Genomic DNA, 11,289 nt, shown 5'->3' with positions numbered 1-11,289 from the left:
ACAATATTAATTCTTTCATTCCATGATCATGGAATATCTTTCCATTTGTCATCTTCAATTTCTTTCATCAGTGTCTCATAGATTTCATTGTACAGGTCTTTCACATCCTTGGTTAAATTTATTCTTGCATATTTTATTCTTTTGATGCAATTATAAATGGGGTTGTTTTCTTAATTTCTCTTTCTGACAGTTTGTTATTAGTGTATAGAAATGTAACATATTGCTGTGTATTGATTTTGTATCCTGCAAATTTAGTTAAATTCATTTATTGGTTCTAACAGATTTTGGTTCTAACAATTTTCTGTCTGTGATGTGTACTTTTTGGGTTTAGGATTCTATATATGCTTTTTAGTGTTAGCTCTAATTGCAGCCATCATGGTGGAGGTGGCAGTATATTTGCTACAGCTGATTTACTAGGGTCTCAGAAACATGATATTTGGCTGTCTTGTCTATCCCAATAAAGAAAGGAGATCAGAAATAGTCCCAGCCATATAGAACAGTTGACATTATATAGTTACAATTTTTTCTCCAGCTGGCAGCTCGTTTAGGGCAAGCTTCAGCTGTAGAGAGTTGTCCTGAATGAGCTTATACCATTTTGGGGGCATTCTGCATTCTGTGACTGATAAAGGCAGAGCTATACATGTCCAGTCACTGCAGCCTGACACAAGATGACATTGACAGCCAAAGTGCCTTGTCAGTCACGTATTGGTCATGACTACTAAATATCCTATCCCCCACACTCTGTCTTAGTATCTGCTGTTACAGATAATCCAAACTGTGACACCCTACAAATACCATGCAATAAAACAAATTCAGATGTGATGCCATTGAAAAGTGGTTCCCAACCCCCCAGAATTTTAACATGTTAGCTGTTCAGGCTCATATCAATAACATCCCAGTAATGCAGCCTTATATTTTATGCCATTGAATGTTTTTGGACTGCATAATGTCATGATGGGGTGGGTTGTTTGCTTGTTTTTTAATGTTGTGCTCTATTTTATTTTACAGTATTAACCAGTATAATGTTCTTTTCAATGTTCACCAAAAATAAGTTTTCCTGTTCCCTCAACCTCTCCACCAAGAGCTGACCTGTTGCAGATAAATCAGCTGCCTTTAGGGAAGAAAGAATGTTGCTTCTCTGTTTCCTTTCTTCCCTTCTCAGCTAGCTAACTTCACACATCTTCCAAAACCAAAGCATGGAAAACACCATTTCTTTCAAAGCAAACATTTATGGCCCATCATTTTTTGGAGCAAATACCTTTGTTCCAACCATTTGAGGGAGTCCAGTCACCTCCTAAATGTTCATTTAACATATCTGAGTACTCCAGTTGAATTTCTAATTTAACATCCTGCCTCATATGGCTATTTCAGCTCTTATGTTTAGTGTTCGTCCAGTCTATCTTTTTACATTCTTTTATTTTCAATTTTTCTGTCTTTATCTCATAGGGATATCTCTTGTGACAGCATGTGACTGGATATTTTAAAATACAGTCTGTCAAGTTAGCTAGCAAAATTTTCCAGCTTTCCAGATGATTCTTATGGCTAGCATATGTGAGTAGGAGCAGGATGTAAGACTTTCCTGGAACAGTCATAGGGTGGGCAAAGGTTGCTAGGGGACAGCATCAACCTTATCTTTCTTTTCTCTTCATGAATATTAACCAGCCCAAGTAATGAGCCCATATCCTTAGCCTTTTTGTCTTTTTTCAAAATCCAGGGAATGATCTAGTTAGTTCACTTACATGGAAGCATATATGAGTGTTCACCTTCTCATGGGAAAACTCTATTCTAGTGAACAAGAAAGTTTATGTCTGTTTTAAGGCTAGGGAAAAAAAAACAAAACAAAACAAAACCTAAGTATTGACTAGGGAAAGTTTTGTGGAGACCTGCCAGAGACCTCTGGAGAGATGTTAGTCCAAAAAACCTGCTCAGGCAAGAAAATCTAACCTTTGATATGTTTCCCCATTAGGGACTTCTACAAAGAATACACAGTTGGTTTTTTTTTTTTTTTTTTAATGTACTGTGAGCACAAAGATGTAACATCAATAAAATGTTAAAGTGGATGGAATGAAGAATGAATGGAGAACACGATGGAATTGGAAGGCTTCATTTTCTATGTTGGAAAACAAGACAACTGTATTAATTAGACTGCTATTAGCTATGAGCAAAAGATTTCCAAACTAACAGTGGCTTAAGTACTATGACACTCAAAAAATAGGCAGAAGACATGAACAGACACTTCTCCAAAGAAGACATACAAATGGCTAGCAGACACATGAAAAAAATGTTCATCATCATTAGCCATTAGAGAAATTAAAGTCAAAACCAAATTGAGATACCACCTTACACCAGTTAGAATGGCAGAGATTAACAAGACTGGAAACAACAAGTGTTGGAGAGGATGTGGAGAAAGGGGAGCCCTCTTACAGTGTTTGTGGAAAAGCAAGTTGGTGCAGCCACTTTGGAACACAGTGGAGATTCCTCAAAAAATTAAAAATAGAGCTACTCTATGACCCTGCAATTACACCACTGGGTATTTACCCCAAAGATATAACTGTGGGCCATCCGTACCCTAAAGTTCATAACAGCAATAGCCCCAGTTGCCAAGCTGTGGAAAGAGCCAAGATACCCTTCAGTGGATGAATGGATAAAGAAGATATGGTTCATATACACAAGGGACAATTAATCAGCCATCAGAAAGGATGAATACCCAACTTTTGCATCAACATGGATGGGACTGGAGGAGATTATGCTGAGTGAAATAAGTCAAGCAGAGAAAGTCAATTATTATATGGTTTCACTTATTTGTGGAACATAAGGAATAACATGGAGGACATTCAGAGAAAGAAGAAGCAGAAGACGAACTGTGAGAGTCTGTGGACTCTGAGAAACAAACTGAAGGTTTTAGAAGGGAGGAGGGTAGGCGGGATGGGTGAGCCTGGCGGTGGGTATTAAGGAGGGCATGTATCGCAGGGAGCACTGGGTGTGATACATAAACAATGAATTTTGGAACACTGAAAAAATAAAATTAAATTTAAAAAATGTACTGTGGCATTTAGCTGTTCCACATTAGAAAGACTCTAGAAGTTCCAGTTTGAGGGCAGCAGTTCAAAAATATCTTTAGTTTCTCAACTTCTTTTCCATCTTTCTGTTTACCATCAGAACTTTTGGGGGTTGGGGGTGGCGTCTTGGTGTTTGTGGTCACATGATCCCAAGATAGCTGCTGTAGCTCCAATCATGGCTGCATTCAAAGTCAAGAAATAGCAAGCTGGTTAGGGAGGCAAAAAAGAACTCCTTGCAGGCTTCATTCTCCTTTCATTAGTACAGAAACAAGACTACAGAATTCTGACATAAATCTTGGTATTACTCTGTAAGCTTCAAAGCAGGGATAGCATTTGGAGCCTTTGACTAAGATCACCTTCTCTGCTACATTACTTGGCTCCAGCTTCAGAATCTTTCTCAACACAGAGATTTAGGCAGCAATTACCAATAGATCAGAGTCAGCACTCAGGATAAAAGGACACCTGGCTTTTCGTACTCATGGTGATTTTATAGCTTTTGAGAAAAACAAAACAAAACAAAACTCGTAGGACAGGTTGTGATAAACAATGCACTTTTTTCTTCACTCATTAATCTCAAAATTAGCCAATCCCTTACCAATGTCGGGTACTTCGTTCAGGCCTAAGTATCTTAAATAATGTAATCATACAACAGAAATAAAACGCAAATTTTAGACTCAACACTGCCGCCACACTTAGTAAGTGTAAAGTAACTAAGTCTTAGACATGAAGTTCCATCAGTCTCTTGGTTCCGCCTGTGTGGAGATAGGCTCTCCCACATGCAGGCATTTTCCAGTGAAGCTCTTTTGCAAAGAGCCTGGAGAAGAAAACAAAACCACACACACACACACACACACACACACACACACACACCCAAAACCACACACACACACACACACACACACACACACACACACACACACACACAAAACCCTGAAGCGTTCAAGTATTACTTCTGCCCCCTTTAAAACAAAGCAAAACCCAGCTCAGCACCATCTGCCGGAACCATCCTGTACCAAGACAGGACTGTCTAAGAGCATCCGCCGCGTCCCACAACAACGAACCCAATGGCTCCCTGTTGAGCCTAACTGCGTCAGAAGATGAAACAGTTGGGCTCTGACTATTTCGCACCCGTGGTTTGGGGCAGCAGCAGACATGCGGGGATGGTGCACTTTGGAAAGGCCGGTCTGCTTGTTAACTTTACGGCATGCTACTGCCATCGCGATTTTTTTTTTTTTTTTTTTGACAGTCCCAGGGAAAATGCAAGCAGAACTGACCTCTCATCAGCAGCTCTGTAACCGTGGGGCTTATGCAGGCAGATTGGCATCTGCAGGCACATCTTTAGCAAGTTGGCAGCCTCCATGCCCTTTGCAGGTTGCAATCAAACCTGCCTTCTACAGCAGCCTCTTTCTGGTTGATTAACTTTAATGTAATTTTAATTAAAAACCACAGTGTCAAAGGGTTTAGCTACTCGAGAAATGAGCACAGACTGCGGCCCAGTGGCAGCAGTCACTTGGAAAATGGAAATGTGTCTTGACAATGTTGTGCGGGGGCCAGATAAACAGGGTCGCCGCGGCGCTTCGCTCACACACAGGAAACAGGCACGGGAACATCGGAACCGAGAGGCCGGCTTGTACGGCAAGGGCTTCTAATGTATGAATTTCAGGTGCCGTCAACATTTTTTAGAGCTTGTTCCGTCCTGGCACAAAATACTCCCTACAATGGCTGGCTGTGACCATTCTGTTCTCCTCTTGGCACTCTGGGCTCTAAATCAACACACAAATCTGGGTTAAATATGAATCAAATTTCAGACAGGAAATGATAGCCAAGGCTTAGTACTCTTCAATTGGAGAGAACTCTCTTTTTCACTGTATATATTTTATAGGAGCCTGAGGATTTTTAATATTAGAAATAGACTCTTCTTTCAAGGAAATGCTTCCTCTGAGATATTATTCCTTGACTTCTTTACAAATAGTGCCAAGGAACTAAACTGAACATCATCTTAAAAAAAAAAAAAATTGCTACATTACTTGAATTGCAAGAAAGAGGAAATGATCTTGCAAATATATTTGGTCATGCTAGATTCAGGAAACAGATTTTATCCTGTTTATCTTCTTATGCATGAAAATACAAATATTTTGAACTTTCTAGCTGGCCTGAAGATATCTTTTTCGGTTCCTCTTTTCCTTTAATTTTCTGGTTGATGTAAAATAATGTTTGAAACAGAAGACAAATGTGGTTCTGTGTGGGAGAAGTGTTTTATTGATGCCAGTGGAATGAACGTCGCTATTCCATGCTGAAATGCCCTTTATTCTTCCTCAATGTAGCTAATTTTTCAGGGCACAACTCTCAGGAGAACACCTAGTGACGTCAATTCTTCAGAGGAGAATTTCCTCCACCAGGTTTGTGGGATGCTGGGGCTGCTTTGCTGACAGATGGGGCCGGTACAGGTGGGCCCAGAGCCATTTGAACAGAAGGGGCCCCTGGACCCTGACAGAGAGGATAGACAGAACGGTGGGGGAGAGTTTAGGGCAGTGGACAGGGAGGGGAGAGAGGAGGCATAGAGGATTTCTACACCAAATCCAGCAGAGAGGAAGAAAAGCAAAAACAAGCAGATGGGTGGACAGGGAGAGGTGATTTGAATTGTATAACTTGCTTAAGAGACTAATAAAAAACAATCTCTGGGGATAGGACTTCACTGCAGGCAATCTTGGAAAATTAGAAATGTATCTAGGATTGCCAAAGAGAGAAAAACACAAGAAAAATAGATATGAAATGAAGGAATAAAAATGAATTATGTGTAACCTTGCAGGATGAATCCTCTGTAGGCCCCAGCATGGACCCAGGTAGAGCATTATCGGGCTATTTCTGACTGTGTCAAAAGCCACTTTTTATTCTTCTCTCGATTGCTTTTCTATCCAAAGACAAAATAGAATTGTTGTCTGTTGGCAGGTGACGTAACTGATCAAAATGGACTTAGAACAACTCAGTACATTTGTAAATATTCTATTTTGACAGTTTAAAAAGAAACACCTAGCAGAGTAGGATCTCAATAAGTTAAACCAGAATATTCCAAAGTGTCTTTCTTAGAATATTATTTTTTCCAGATACTTAATGTATGTTTTGCGAACGTGGTTCTCTGGTGAAATTACTGTGGGGAGGCCTGGATCACACATCACATGGATCTCTTTTTAATTGCAAGACTCCTCGGGGGCTTCGTATGCTGTCTTATGTATAAAGCATTTTTAAAATTTTGGTGGGGGGGCCCTTTCTGAGAAGCATTTCTTGGGGCTAAAGAATGCACGTCCGAGAATAGGTCGACTCTTTTGAATGGGGCAGAGGTACGTGGGACCTTGTTCTTGCCAAGAGGGTTATCGGTGAGAACGCAGTTGCGAGGGAATGGGTCTGCATTTACATTGCATCCTGGGTTCAGCAATGGGCTCACACTGGCCATTCAGTCGAGGGGCTATCTCATATCTAATGATATTAATCGGAACACCCAAAACACTCCATTTGCAGGTTACCACATCAGTGGTGTTGTTTTATCTATTTTGCCATAGATATTTTGAGTTAAAGAGTCTAGACATGGTCCAAGTGGTAATAAAAAGAATTCCTAAAAGTTATGACCTGAGCACTGACTGGGATGGATTCTGGCCACATGTGCAGCTGGACCAATATGTTCCCCTGAATGCCAGGCCTGCTCCTGATGTTTTGGTCTTCATCCAGAATTTACAGCGTCCTCATTTACAATGATCAACAAATAGACCTTAAACTCTATGGGAGCAAAGACAAGTACGTCTTTTCTCACTCTTGTGTCTCCAACACTTATGTAGTCTGAACTCAACAAATATTATTAGAACTAATGAATTATCCCTCTGACTAATGTTTGATGATATGCTATATGTCGTGAGCACGCAGCAGGGCTTACATTGGATTCCTCAAGCCCCTTTTTGCGCTAAGTAAGCCATCATAATAACAGTTGTTTCCATTATTGAATATCCTACTTTGTGCCTGTCCCATCAGCTGAAAATATTCTGGAGGGAGATAGTATACGTTATTCATCTCTGAATCTTAGAAAACTTGGGGACCTCAATTGAAGCAAATGTTGTAGTCTGCGTTTCAAATGCTGTAGTCCATTTCCCATATATCTTATAAATTTTGTTCATAGCTTGAAGATACCGCCACAGAAACATGAGCTTCATCTCTATTCTTGAAAAAAATTTTAGCTCCATAAGAGTTCAGTTCTGTATTTTCAGGATAGGCTGATCCTCTCTGTTGAATTATAAGATTCATGAGGATAGAGTGATGTTTGTCTTTTCTATCCCCTTACTTTCTTCCCTAGAACAGAGTAGGTACTCAGTAATTCTTCAGTGAATGATTAGTGTTGTATTTTTCTCCTTTTAGGGGGAGATCTGATTTCGTGAAGTACTTGAGGTAGAACGTGGTAGTGACTACTAAGAGTAAAGTTTTGTTTTCCCAGATAAATTTGACTGCCAATATGATATGTGCAAATGTTGAACAAAATTCATCCTGGAACTTCCCTGATACCCAATGAGTCTGGAGAGCAGAAATGATGAGTTTAATTCTAATTGATATTTCTCATCAGCCAATAAAGCAGATGGACAGAAACCCGATTTGGGAAGAAAATGATTATTTCTTTCTGTAAAGTCTGGGGATTCATCATTCTGCAATCTGATTACATATCCCTTAACCTTCTGTGTTCTGAGGAGGTCTGGACAGGAAGGGCTAAGGGCTAAGACTCCTTTGAGCCAAGTAGTCTATGCTGGACACTTCGACTTCCTTGATTTAATTTAATCAGGACAACTTGTCAAAATAGGTATTACTATTTCCATTGTAGAGATGGGGAAATAATGCTCAGAGAGGCAACTACCTAGCCTATGTGCTAAGTATAATTCAGTCAATAGTAAAATATGCTCAGCAATTCCCTCACTGGCTAATTTAACTTTATTTTCTCTCTACAATTCTGTACCTTTTATATACTTTTAGTATCGCACATATTACACTGTATTTTAAGTATTTATGTACATGCTTATCTTCCCCAATCGACCATGTCTCTTTCTAGAGAATAAATAGAGTCACACTCAGCACTGTGTTCCATAACTTCTAGCTAGGTTCTTTTCTCATATGTTGAAACAGTGGTCTCAAGTCTTAGTGTGCATTAGAATCACCAGAAGGGCATAAAATTCAGATTTTAAGGAGATGTGGGTAGTGCAGTCTGTTAAGCATCTAACTTTCGTTTTTGACTGAGGTCATGATCTCAGGTCCTGGGATCAAGCTCTGTGACAGATTCTGCTCTCAGTGTGGAGTCTACTTGGATTCTCTCTTCCTCTGTCCCCCAACCCCAGTCCCCATCTTTCTCTTTCTAAAATAAATCTGTTTTAAAAAATTCAGGTTTTAATAATGAAGATTTCTGCTTCATTAGGTCTGGGATGAGGCCAACAAATTGAATTTCTAACAAGTTTTCAAGTCATGCATCTACTGCTGGCCTAGGAGAGGCATTTATCAGTAAATATTTATTCAATTAAGTTGATTTGAGTTTACTATACAGATCGGGAGAGTGTAAGCCTCAAACATTTAGCAGTTCCTTGAAAGTATTAACATTGTCCTTGGTTATAACATCCTATCAACTATAGCTGGTGAAAATGGCATTTATGAATTTAAAGATCTCCAGTTAAAAAATAAAATATCATGATAGGAAGGAATGTTACATTGCCTTTTACCTCTTCCCATTCTTAGGACTACCAAAGAGATTACATTGCAAATGGAAGTTTTTGTTTCACTAAGTAGGATATTGGATCTGTCATGGAAAGAGAAGCACAGAGAGAGTTGCATACACTTGTGTAAGAGAAGGATGATGGGAGAACCCAAAGATGATTGCATGGGATGGGATTTGGGGGCAATGGTGATAGGATGAGGCCTTGGAGATGAAAAGGAAATGAAAAAGCAAGGTGTAATAAAAGACAGGAGCAAGAGAAAGAAGAGAAAGGGGAATTATGCAGGTGACTTTAGGAACAGAGAAATTATGAGAATAAGATAGGTATTTGAAGAGGTTTTTAAGAAAATTCTATTGTGTCATATGAAATTTGGCATCTTCTTTTTGCTGCCAAACTATAGATAAAAATTCCCATTGTGAGTTCTGCTTCTGGAAATGCATTATGAGGACCTCTATGGGCCCCACTCCTCAGAAAAACAAATGCAACTGGTGGAAATAATATATATATATACATATATATGTATATACTATGGAAATTGAACTGAGGTCATACAGCAAGTGAAGAAACATTTAATCAAGAAAACCTACTAAAACCAAGTAAGAAAAGAGTCTATAGCCCCAGAGTAATGACTTAACTCTTTTACTACTTCTCTTACTGCCCAGCTCAGTTTTAGGGAAGCTCCACTTTGGACATGACAAAGATAACAGAATACCCTATCCCTCAGCTCTCTATTAAGGGATACAGTATCTCACCAGGAGGGGGAGGCCACTATCATTTCTCATCTCTTTCAACTCTAATTTTCAAAGGCTACATTCTCAATGAGGGTCACAAAGAGGTCAGTGTCTCTTTTCTTCAACCCAGCTCCTGTTTATGGGATGGAGATTCTACCCCAGGTATGGCAGGCCAAGAATTTTGGGGTCCTAGTAATCCTTGCCCCAGCATAATAATAGGATAGTGGTTCTAAGCCAGGAAGGCAAACCTAGAAAGATCAGAGACTGTGGCTCCCTCTTAGTGACCAGAGCAATGGCTTAGAAATTTTTTTTCCCAGGTGGAAAAGCATTCCTTAAGAATAGAGAGCTCTTAAAATTGCCAAAGGAACTGATTTTATTTGAGACAGAGTATGTGGGAAATTTATAGATAGAAATTGTCTCACTGGAGATATTGGTGATGAATAATTAAGAGGAGGCAGATAATTCTATGAGAACAACAAACTAAATCATAAGCCAACCAATTTACTAAGGACCAGAGAAAGAGACAGCTAAGAGTGGCCTTGATGGAGTCAGAATGAACCTCAAAATGTAGCCTCAAAAACTATACCTGCTTAAATTTAATTTTCCAGATTATGGATCAACTTATTCTCTAAGGCACTGTAGAATATAATAGAGCATCCAGCCAGCAATTAACGTAGCCTAATAACTGGGTGTGATACCCAAAGCAGACAACTTAACAAAGAAATCAGGGAAAGAGACATTCAAAGTGAACCTCCTTCCCAAAACTATTTATCCCATGTTGACTATGCACATGCTCAAGACTATAACCTCTGAGAAATGACAACAGAAATTACACATTGTAAGGGGCATAGACATCACTGAAATAATGTAGTCAAGTCAGTCAACAAGCAAACAATAACAAAAACAAGACCTGGAGAGGGAAAAGGTAAATAAGTATCCAGATTTTCTATAATAAATTTCCAGTGTTCAACAAAAAAAAATCACAAGACATGTAAAGAAAAACGAATGTGTGACCCGTACACAAAAAAGTTAGCAGGCAGAAAAAAAAAAAAGTTAGCAGACAACAAAAACTGACTATGAGAAAACCCAGATATCAGATTTAACACAGGCTTCAAAGAAACCATTATAGATATGGTCAAAGAACTAAAGGAAAGGATGCCTAAAGAAGGTGAAAGAAGATATGATAACAATGTATAATCCAATACAGAATACCAATAAAGGTGTAGAAATTATAAAAGAGATCCAAATGGAAATTCTGGAGTTGAAAAGCATTATCACCAAAATGAAAAATTCACTAGAAGTGTTCAAAGTAATTTGGAACCTGTAGAAAAAAAGAATCAGTGGATTTGAAGATATATTGTTAGGAATAATGAAATCTGAAGAGCACAGAGAAAAAAAGAATGAAGAAAAATGAACACAGCCAGAGAAATGTGGGATACCATTACGAGTACTTTTGCTGAAAATGGGTAATATACAAATCCATGAACAATATAAGGTAAGATAAGCATGAAGAGATTTAATACAAACACATCATAGTAAAAATGCTGAAAGATGAAGACAAAGAGAAAATCTTGGAAATAGCAAGAGAAAAATGACATGTACAACAGAATCTCAATAAGATAAACAGCTGATTTCTCATTAAAAACAAAACCAATGGGGTTCAAAATGCAGTAGTATGGTATATCCAAAGTTCTGGGGAAAAAATGTCAACCAGAAATCTTATATCCAGCAAAACTATTTTTGGAAAAATAAAGATAAAGTAAAGAC

General features: G+C 38.7%; 1 long non-coding RNA gene across 4 annotated transcripts in view; it reads left to right on the top strand.

Annotated features, from left to right (window-relative positions):
• Window positions 1-5,272: 5,272 nt before the first annotated feature.
• LOC106005985 overlaps window positions 5,273-11,289 on the top strand; it is a 39,125-nt gene continuing 33,108 nt past the window's right edge. For all 4 annotated transcript variants that reach the window (XR_006609262.1, XR_001179770.2, XR_006609261.1 and 1 more), the window contains exon 1: window positions 5,273-5,458. This is a non-coding gene — a long non-coding RNA (uncharacterized LOC106005985). The remainder of the gene's footprint in view (window positions 5,459-11,289) is intronic.

Source organism: Mustela putorius, unplaced genomic scaffold, assembly GCF_011764305.1.
Source record: "Mustela putorius furo isolate JIRA1106 unplaced genomic scaffold, ASM1176430v1.1 tig00003834_pilon_pilon_pilon, whole genome shotgun sequence".
NCBI classification, from domain to species: Eukaryota; Metazoa; Chordata; class Mammalia; order Carnivora; family Mustelidae; genus Mustela; species Mustela putorius.
The sequence above is the reverse complement of the archived record's forward strand: the minus strand, read 5'-3'. Positions and strand labels throughout refer to the sequence as shown.